The 9763-nt window shown below is 56.6% G+C and overlaps 1 long non-coding RNA gene across 1 annotated transcript in view; it reads right to left on the bottom strand.

Moving 5' to 3' along the window:
- Window positions 1-445: 445 nt before the first annotated feature.
- The window catches only part of LOC122456254, a 56985-nt gene continuing 47667 nt past the window's right edge, over window positions 446-9763 (bottom strand). The window contains exon 2 of the long non-coding RNA XR_006275041.1: window positions 446-709. This is a non-coding gene — a long non-coding RNA (uncharacterized LOC122456254). The remainder of the gene's footprint in view (window positions 710-9763) is intronic.

Below are 9763 nucleotides of genomic sequence, written 5' to 3'. Positions count from 1 at the left end.
TCCTACTGAGAACAGTGGGAACTGCTGAACACTTCTGAAGATCTGGCCACTTTCCTAAATAAGACCCGTGTTTGAAAATCTGGTTCTTGGACTATAGACCATAGGACTGGGCTCACCAGCTAACAAATTTCCTTTGAAATGCAAAAAACCATAATGCCTATGTTTGGGGAAAGAGCAATGTTAGTGGTTTCTTTTTTTAAAAAAAGTTCTCAATATTTCAATTCTCAGTCCTTATAAATGGCTAATGAATTATTTTCTGAATTAAATTATTTTAGAATGAATGAACAAACTGACTATAGCTTTGTGAACTAGATAATAGGATTTGGGGAGGCAAAGGGATTCCTTTCAGAATTGTCTACACATCAAACTTAATTTGAATTGAGGTAGGGTATGAATTTAGGGCACAGTGGCTATTCCTGAATAACTCCACATGTGGACACAATAAGAATGTCTCGTTCCTGTTTAACTTAATCCATGAAATATTATACACACACCCACATACATATATATGCAATAACTCCATGCATAGACAAGCCTTTAGAAAAGTTCAGGCAAGAGAACATTGCCAGTCTGTAGTCTTACTGATGAACTGGTGTATTGATTCTTGATAATCTTTTAGACTGCAGTGCTCAACAAAGGTTCAATCTCCTGTGGGCTACAAGCCTCAGGATTATCATCATCATCATCAGTGTCTTGAAAATGAGAGACCCTAGAAGCACAAGAGAAACAATTGCAATTTATCACAGGTCACTTAATTTACACATTTACTATGCAGATAAACAACCCCACAAACACTAAAATACAATAGCAGAGAGAGAAAGAGTACAAAGCGGTTAGTCCTATGATTGGCATCACCTTACAACTCACATTTCATATCTACTGCTGAGGGACTCGAGTGTTAGTCATTATCTCGGTCATCATCATCATCATCCATGGTTATCATCCTGGCATGTCCCCATGCATTCTCCCCAGCACACAGGCTGACCAACACCTTTTATCCAGTATTACACTTATGCCTACTAAGGTTCACACATACATATGGGTATTAACCCCTTTTTCTGTAATAGCACTTGCACACCCCATGAATTTTAGGGTGCCCCATTTCTCATAGGCTGCCCTAGTTTTCCATATTCTCAATAGCATCTATGTTAATGAGTTACCAGAGCAATTTGGAGGTCCCCCAAAATATTACTATCAGGCATTTTGTGGTATGAACTGGTACATTGCAGCACATTTTCTAGTCTATTGTTGCACAGTTTGCAGAACATCAACACTTAAACATATCTTTTACTGTGATCTTACACTTTACTGGTACAAGAGTCTCTCTCGGTCAACTAGTCATGCCAACCTTGTTCAGGTCAGAGGCCTTTTATGGACAAACTACATATCTTATGGGGACATCATCCCCAAGCCTGTAGACCTTGTATTACAGCCTTATTTTACTTAGATATCTAATACACACTCATCAGTGATACCTATTTAATAGTCCTATCTCCTTGTGGTGTAATCCTATTTGTAATTTACCACTTAAACCAACAATTCTAATCTAATCTATTGCCCATGCATTAGTTACATAATTATATGATTTTCTATATATAATTAGTTACAAATTGCAGCAAATGAAAAAGGTCCATCCTTGAATGCATCCATTTTCATATCAATTGACCTAGATTCCCAATGATTCTTCCACTGTGCAGACAAAATATTAACACCTTCCTTCCACGAATCATCTTAATTTGTTGCATGGACAAAGCTGAGTTCTTGACTCTGCTATAGCTGATGACTCAGAAGTGCAACACACTGGACAAGTCAAGTCTGAAAACAGAATTTGAGCAAGTGAGCAAACTACTAAAAAAAAAGCTGACAGTAAAACCAGAGACATTTCACCTGTACAAATTTAGAGAAAAGTCATTTCTGACTTGTAAATATAAAAGAAGAAGAAGAAAAGAAGAAGACTTGGCCTATAACTATGATTAAATATGTTTGTTATGTTCTGTGACAAAGCCCTGTCCTTGCCTCCATGGATCACGCATTTCCTGGCGGATTTCGCTAGCCTCAGAGGCTGTGACCCTCCATGTAACCCTTCTTTCTCTAGAGACAAAGGTCACAGTCTACTGAGCCATTTTCATCATAAGCCAGGGAAGGAGGTGAGAAGTTATCCTTCCTTGCACAGTCTCTGATGTCTCCCAGTCTCAGCGATTAATCAGAGGGGCAAAGGGGGAGGGGGAAGGGAGCCCAGACCCACCCTCTACTCCAGGCTCAAGCCCAGGGACCCTAATACTATCAGCTATGGTAGCTGACCTTTTAGAAACATGACATGTACAATTACTTGGGCTACTTCCCCCACAGCAGCCCTCACTTCCTCAAGCTCCACTTCACTCTTACCTCCGGGCTTCCTTCCTTGTGCCTGATATGGTGTGTACTACTCAGCCTCTCCAACAGCGCAACTTCCTCCCACAGCTCCTGACATGCACCCCCACCTGACTAACTGGGAGGCTTTTAACTAGTTTCAGCCAGCCCCTGACTGGTTTCAGGTGCCCCAATCAACCTAGCCTTCTCCCTGCCTTCTGAAAAGTTCTTAATTGGCCCCAGGTGTCTTAATTGACCTTAATTGACCTGGAGCAGCTGCCATTTCACTGATCCTGGTACCAGGGATTTGTTTAGCTTGGAGCGAATCTCTCTCTCCCCCACGACTCTCCCATAGCCTTCTAGCTTGGAGGGAGGTGGGAAGCTGCTACTCCTGCTGCTAGGCCCTAAGCTCTCCCTGCTGCTCCAGCTGCTCCCCTGGTTGGGCCAGACACCCCCGCCCCCCGTTCTCTGCTATCTGGTTGCTGGACTCCCCACTCTTGGGTGCTGCTGCTGCTCCAATGCATCCCCGAGGCGGGGGGGGGCTGCTAGCCCATTCCCCAGAGAGGAGGAGTGAGGGACCCCAACCACTGCTGTTGTGGACACCACCACCATCACCACCACCTGAGAGGGGTCCTTTCTGCCTGCCTGGACCACCACCTGGAGTTCCTGGAGCTGCTGCTGCTGTGGAGACTGTTGTCTGGAGCTGCTGAAGCCCTGAGGAGGAGAAGAGGACCATCTGCCAGTGGGGCAGCACCTAGAGACTTTGCAGACCACCATGGAGGGGCCCTAAGACTGAGTAATTTTCAAACTGTTCTCTTGTGGTGGGGTTTTGACTGTGTTTGTAGGGACACAGGGGTGTGGCGTGGAGCTGCCCCCCGATCCATCTGTGTGTCCCCCCCCCACCCCCACCACTACTACCACCACCGCTGCCCCCTCCACCACTCCCACTGGCTGTATACCATCTGCCTCAGCTCCTGCCTCTGGACTCAGCTGCTTGCTTGGCTTGCCACACCCTATTTCCACCCTTTGGGCCAAAAGCAGCAGCCAGCTTAAAAAAACACTTGTGCAAGTGCACGTGGGCATATGTGCCCCCCCAGACTGCCTACCCCCCAACTTTGCCCTTTACTACCTGCCCCATTTGCCACTTGTAGCTTTGCCCCCTCTTTTGCCCCAGCCCCTCTTACTAGCTTCAGTTTGTTTGCCTGCCCCGCCCATTTCCTTCTGCAGCCTTTGTTTGTTTGCCCCGCCCCAGCCTCTGAAGCTAGCCCCTTGGTTTCCCTATTCTACCTCCAGACCGCTTAGCCCCTTGCTCCATGTGCCTATGCCCCCTCCCATGCACTTGTGCAACTCCCATTTTAGTTTCAACCCCTTTCACTGCACCCCGAATGTTGTTGTATCCCCCACTACCCTAGTGCACCAAGAAGAGCCGGAATTCCACCTTGTGTCGGTGACTGACCCCAACCCCTGATTGCCCCCCGTCCAGCCCACCACTTTTGGCGCCCTCCTCCCCTGCCTGCAGCCTAGCAGGGAGGAGTGGTCGACCTGCTTCCCCTCTCCCCTCCTCCTTCTGGTGTCTCTCCTTTCTTCCCTGCTCATGATGGAGGGGGATGAGACGGGTGGGGCTCCTCCAGCAGCCCCAGCTACCTCTCTCCCACCTGCCCCTCTGTCACCCCCCAAGCCTCTACCTCCGCCGCCGAACCATCTGCCATCACTCCCGCTGGGGCACCAGCAGCGACGGGCACCGGGGTGACCTCCACTGCTGCCACATCTCTTGCCCCCTCAGATTCGGGGGGAGTCCCCCAAGCTGGCGGGAAGGGCCAAGGGAAGAAGGGGAAGGGCCCCGCTAAAAAGACCAGGCCCTCCATGGCAGGGGCTGCCCCCAATGCCCCAGCCCCATCTCCAACTGGGGCGCCCCTCCCCGCTGTTCCCTCCACCAGCTCTGCAGGTGTCCCTCCCCCAACCCCCAGAGCATACGCCCAGGTGGTGGCAGCCCCCCCGCCTGCCGCTACGTCATTTCTCAAGCCCACCGCCTCCGCTACCATCTACAGCGGCCGGGGCCCCGTTCCCACCATGACCAGGAAGCACGGCGTCCGTTGCCTCCTGGTGCCCGCCTTGCCCCACGTGGAGACCTATGCGAAGGCGTTGGCAAGGGTGGTGGGGCCCACGGCCATTGTGGCAGCCTCCAAAATGTATGGCAAGGTCGTCTTCTTCTTAACATCGGAGGCCGCTGCCCAGGAGGCGGTGGAGAAGGGCCTGGCGGTGGGGGGCGTTTTTGTCCCCTTAGAGCCGCTAGAGGACCTGGGCGTCTGCCTGGTCCTGACCTCTGTCCCTCCCTTTCTTCACAATGCTGCCCTGTTACCCACCCTCTCTACCCTGGGGAAGCCCATCTCTGTCATCAGCCCTCTCCCTTTGGGCTGCAAAGACCCCACCCTCCGTCACGTCCTCTCGTTCTGCCGGCAAGTGCAGCTTCACCTGCCGCCGGCGGCGCGTGACAGAGAGACGCTGGAGGGGTCATTCCTAGTCCCCCACCAGGGGGCCCGTTACTGGGTGCATTATTCCAGGGGGGAAGCACAGTGCTACCTCTGTCGGGCGATGGGGCACGTCCGGAGGGACTGCCCCTTGGCCCGGCAAGGAGGGGCATCCGGGACCCCTGAGCCCCGGCAGGGCACCGGCCCCATCATCGCTGGCACCCCTGGCTGTCCGGCACCCGAAACCACCCCTTCTCCTTCCCAGTCCACCCAGTCCCCGCTCGGGCCCAAAGGTGACCTCCCCAACTATGCCCAGATGAGCAAGAGAGCCCTGCCCCCGCTGCTTGCAATCTGGTGGGGCCTGTGGAGGAGGGTGCGGCAGGGACACTGCCGGGCATGGGAGAGGGCCCGCCCCAAGTGGAATCTTCCCTCCCTTGTGCTGCCCCACCGTTACCCCCTCGAGTCCCTGAGCCATCGCTTCTGCCCCGACACAATCCCTGCTAGCCAGCCCCCAGATGATGCCATGGAGAGCTGGGCCCTAGTCCAGGGGAAGCGGAGCAAGCGGAAGGCTCGAGCTCCGCTCCTCCCATCTGATGCGGAGGCCCCCCGGAAGACCAGAAAGGGGGGCACTGATGCCGAGCCTTCCGCTCTACCCACGGGTGCGTTCCATCCACCGGCACCGGCTGGGGAAGACGTGGCAGCACTGGAAGGTGGTATCTCCCCTCCACGGGAGTCCCTGTACTCCAAGGCCCCCGAGGCTCCATCTGAAACCTCAGTGTGCCCCGAGGCAACAGTCGCGTCAGGTGGCAGCAGGGAGAATCCTGGGGTGGCGGAAACTGATCTTTCATCAATATACGAGGAGATCGAGGCCCTGGGTCTGACCCCGGTCACCCAGGGGGAGGACGACCCTATGCCAGCGGGCCTCGATATAGGCGACTTCACTCCAGACCCCCTTTCCCCATGCTCCCTCCCCCTAACCGTTGCTTCCGCTCCCACCGCCGAGGGGCCCCTGGACTCCTCCATCAACCTGGCTGCAGATGGCACCCCACTGAGGGCCGCCGAACCTGTTGAGGCGACGGCCAGTGCCACACGGCCGGGACCTAAGCTACCAGGAGCACCCGTTGTTGGTGAGGAGCATTCGACCTCTTTCCGGGAGAGGGTCCTACAGGAGAGAGTCCACCCCCTGATGCCATGGCTGCCAAATCCACCATAGAGCCTGCGCCCAGAATCACTGAGAGCCCTCTCCCCGCCCAGAATCTCACCTCTAACCTTGCCCCTGCCCCTGTCCCTATCCCGTCCACATCCCAAGCTGTTATTGCCGCCCTTGGGGCTGTCTCCTTCCCCTTGCCAACAGATGACCCCCAGGGAGCGGCCTTTGTGTTTCCCCATCCCGACCTATCAGGGGCTGCTATCCTCCCTCCGCCACCCCCTATCGCCTCAGCATTTAAGCCAACTTATCAGGAGCCCCGTCTCGGTGGACCATGGGGCTGTACCAAGGGCCCTGTCGGGGAGTAACCAGACCATAACCCCAGCCCCCCATGCACTGCGAGAGGAGTTGCGGGAGTTTCTAGAAGACATCCATGGCTCCCACAACAAAGTCCAGCTTGCCCTCCAGCGATGGGGGGACTTTCATCAAATCCTCCGGGCCGCAATGGCCCTCATGGGGAAGGGGAAAAGGACTGGGAGGAAGGGCGCTGCGGCCTACCAGCGGGTCCGCCTCATCCGTGACTCCTTACTCACCTATGGGGTGGGTCACGGACTGCTGCGCGGTCAGCCGGGAGCCACGAGCATCCCTGCCGGCGAGGATCCCCCCCCAGCCCTCCTCATGGCACCCTTTACCATCGCAACATTGAACACCCATGGCTGTAGGATGAGTCTCCGCAGGTCCCAGGTGCTCTCCTTCCTTCGAGAGGGGAGGTACTCTTTGGTTTTCCTGCAGGAGACCCATACGGATCCATCGCCGAAGACAGCTGGCGGCTGGATTGGGGGGCAGGGTCTACTTTAGCCACCTCACAGTTCGTACAGCTGGAGTGGCGACCCTGTTCTCCCCCGACCTACGGTCCGAGGTGCTGGGGGTCACCGAGGCTGTGCCGGGTCGCCTGCTGCACCTCCGGGTCCGCATGGAGGGGCTCGTAGTCAACCTCATCAACATCTATGCCCCAGCAGTGAGCCCGGAGTGGCTGCAATTCTATCAGCAGGCGTCCGCCTTCCTCGGCACCTTGGATCCTCAGGAGTGCCTGGTCCTGGGAGGGGACTTTAACATCACCCTTGAGGAGCGGGACCGCTCGGGGACCCAGCAGAGACCGGCCACCGTCGCCGTCCTCCAGGAGATAGTCGACCACCACCCGGATGACACTTCCACGTTCACCTTTGTCCGGGTGGAGGCCCATCGGTCACGCCACTCCCGGTTGGACCGCATTTATTTATCACGCTTTCATCTTTCACAAGTCCACTCCTCCAGCATCTGGCCGGCCCCATTTTCTGACCATCATATAGCCACCGTGACAGCCTCCCTCTGCGCGGAGAGGCCGGGGCCGGCCTATTGGCATTTTAACAACAGCTTGCTGGAGGATGCGGGCTTCGTGGCGTCCTTCTGGTAGTTCTGGCTGGCCTGGCGAGGGCAGCGGCGTGCCTTTCCCTCGGCGCGGCAGTGGTGGGACCTAGGGAAGGTGCGCGCCCGGCTCTTCTGCCGTGACTACACCCAGGGCGCCAGCCGACGGAGGGATGCGGTGATAGAGCAGTTGGAACGGGAGGTCTTAGAGCTGGAGAGGCATCTGGCTGCCAGCCCCGAGGATCCACCCCTCTGCGGAGCATGCCCGGAGAAGCGGGAGGAGCTCCGGACCCGCGAGAACCATCGGGCCCGGGGTGCCTTTGTTCGATCCCGCATCCGTCTCCTTCGGGAGATGGATCGTGGCTCCCGCTTCTTCTACGCCCTGGAGAAAAAGAGGAGGGGCTAAGAAACATATCATCTGCCTACTGGCAGAAGATGGCACCCCCCGCACGGATCCGGTGGAGGTGTGCGGGAGGGCGAGAGCCTTCTACGCAAGCCTTTTCTCCCCAGATCCGACCGATCCTAACGCTTGCAGAGTGCTTTGGGAGGAGCTCCCGACGATCAGCGTGGGCGACCGAGACCGGCTAGAACTGCCTCTCACTCTGGCCGAGTTCTCGGAAGCCCTCCATCGCATGCCCACCAATAAATCTCCGGGCATGGACGGCCTGACCATGGAGTTCTACCGCATGTTCTGGGATGTCCTGGGCCCAGACCTAGTCACCATCTGGCCCGAGTCTTTGCAGAGCGGGGTCCTCCCTCTTTCGTGCAGGTGAGCCATGCTCGCCTTATTGCCGAAGAAGGGGGACCTCCGCGATTTACGAAACAGGCGTCCCATCTCGCTCCTCAGCACGGACTACGAAGTCGTGGCAAAAGCCATCTCGCTGCGGCTAGGGTCCGTGCTGGCGGACGTGGTCCACCCACACCAGACCTACGCCGTCCCGGGCCGCAGCATCTTCGACAACCTATATCTGGTCCGGGACCTATTGGAACTTGGGTGTAGGGATGGTCTGTCATTCGCCCTCCTGTCCTTAGATCAGGAGAAGGCGTTCGACAGGGTGGATCACGGGTATCTCCTGAGCACTCTGCAGGCGTTTGGCTTTGGACCGAGGTTTGTGAATTTTCTCCGGGTGCTGTACGCTTCCGTAGAGTGTCTGGTCAGGCTCAACTGGACCCTGACCGAACCGGTCAGCTTTGGGCGAGGAGTATGGCAGGGGTGCCCCCTCTCGGGCCAGCTGTACGCTCTGGTGATCGAGCCCTTCCTCTGTCTCCTCCGAAGGAGGTTGACAGGGTTGGTGCTGCGGGAGCCGGAGCTGCGGCTGGTCCTGTCGGCGTACGCTGATGACGTGCTCCTCATGGTCCAGGACCCGGGCGACTTGGCGCGGGTGGAGGCTTGCCGGGCCATCTATTCGGCAGCCTCCTCCGCGCGGGTCAACTGGGTCAAGAGCTCTGGCTTGGTGGTAGGGGACTGGCGGCAGGCGAGCTCCCTCCCACCCACGCTTCAGGCCATCCGGTGGAGCACAGGTCCGCTGCTCTATCTGGGCGTTTACCTTTCTGCCACGCATCCCTCTCCACCGGACAACTGGCAGAATTTAGAGGGCGGGGTGATAGAGGGGCTCCGGAAATGGACAGGACTACTCCGGTGCCTCTCCCTTCGATTAAGCTGGTGCTTAATCAACTAGTCCTGTCCATGCTCTGGTACCGGCTCAACACCCTGGTCCCAGCCCCGGGTTTCCTGGCCAACCTCCGGACATCGATTCCGGATTTCTTTTGGTCATGACTGCACTGGGTCCCTGCAGGGGTTCTCCATCTAGCTCTGGAGGAGGGAGGGCATGGCCTAAAATGTCTGCTCACTCAGGTCCATGTCTTCCGCCTCCAGACCCTGCAGAGGCTCCTTTATGGTGCAGGTAGTCCGGTGTGGAGCATACTGGCGCACGCCTTCCTGAGCCGCTTCCGAGGGCTCCGATACGACCGGCAGCTCCTTTATCTCCATCCGAGAGGTCTTCCGCGAGACCTCTCCGGGCTGCCACTCTTCTATCAGGACCTCCTCCGAACCTGGAAACTCTTTACAATGACCAGGTCCGTGGCGGCCACCGAGGGGGCAGATCTCCTCACGGAGCCCCTGCTATACAACCCCCAGCTCCGTGTGCAGGTGGCGGAGTCCCGCTCGGTGCGCCAGAGGTTGGTCCTGGCAGAGGTCACAAGAGTCGGAGACCTCCTGGACTATGACCGGGGAGACTAGCTGGATCCCCTGACCTTTGATCAGCGCATGGGGCTTTCCAGACCTTGTACTCCCCGGCGCATACTTCAGGAGGTGAAGGCCGCTTTGCCGCCCGCTGCTCGGGTTTATCTCTACCTGGTCCTGCACGAGGGCACGCCCCGCCCACTCCTTACCCCA

Source organism: Dermochelys coriacea, chromosome 12 (genome assembly GCF_009764565.3).
Source record: "Dermochelys coriacea isolate rDerCor1 chromosome 12, rDerCor1.pri.v4, whole genome shotgun sequence".
In the NCBI taxonomy this organism is placed as follows: domain Eukaryota; kingdom Metazoa; phylum Chordata; order Testudines; family Dermochelyidae; genus Dermochelys; species Dermochelys coriacea.
This window is presented reverse-complemented; position numbering and strand designations above follow the sequence as displayed.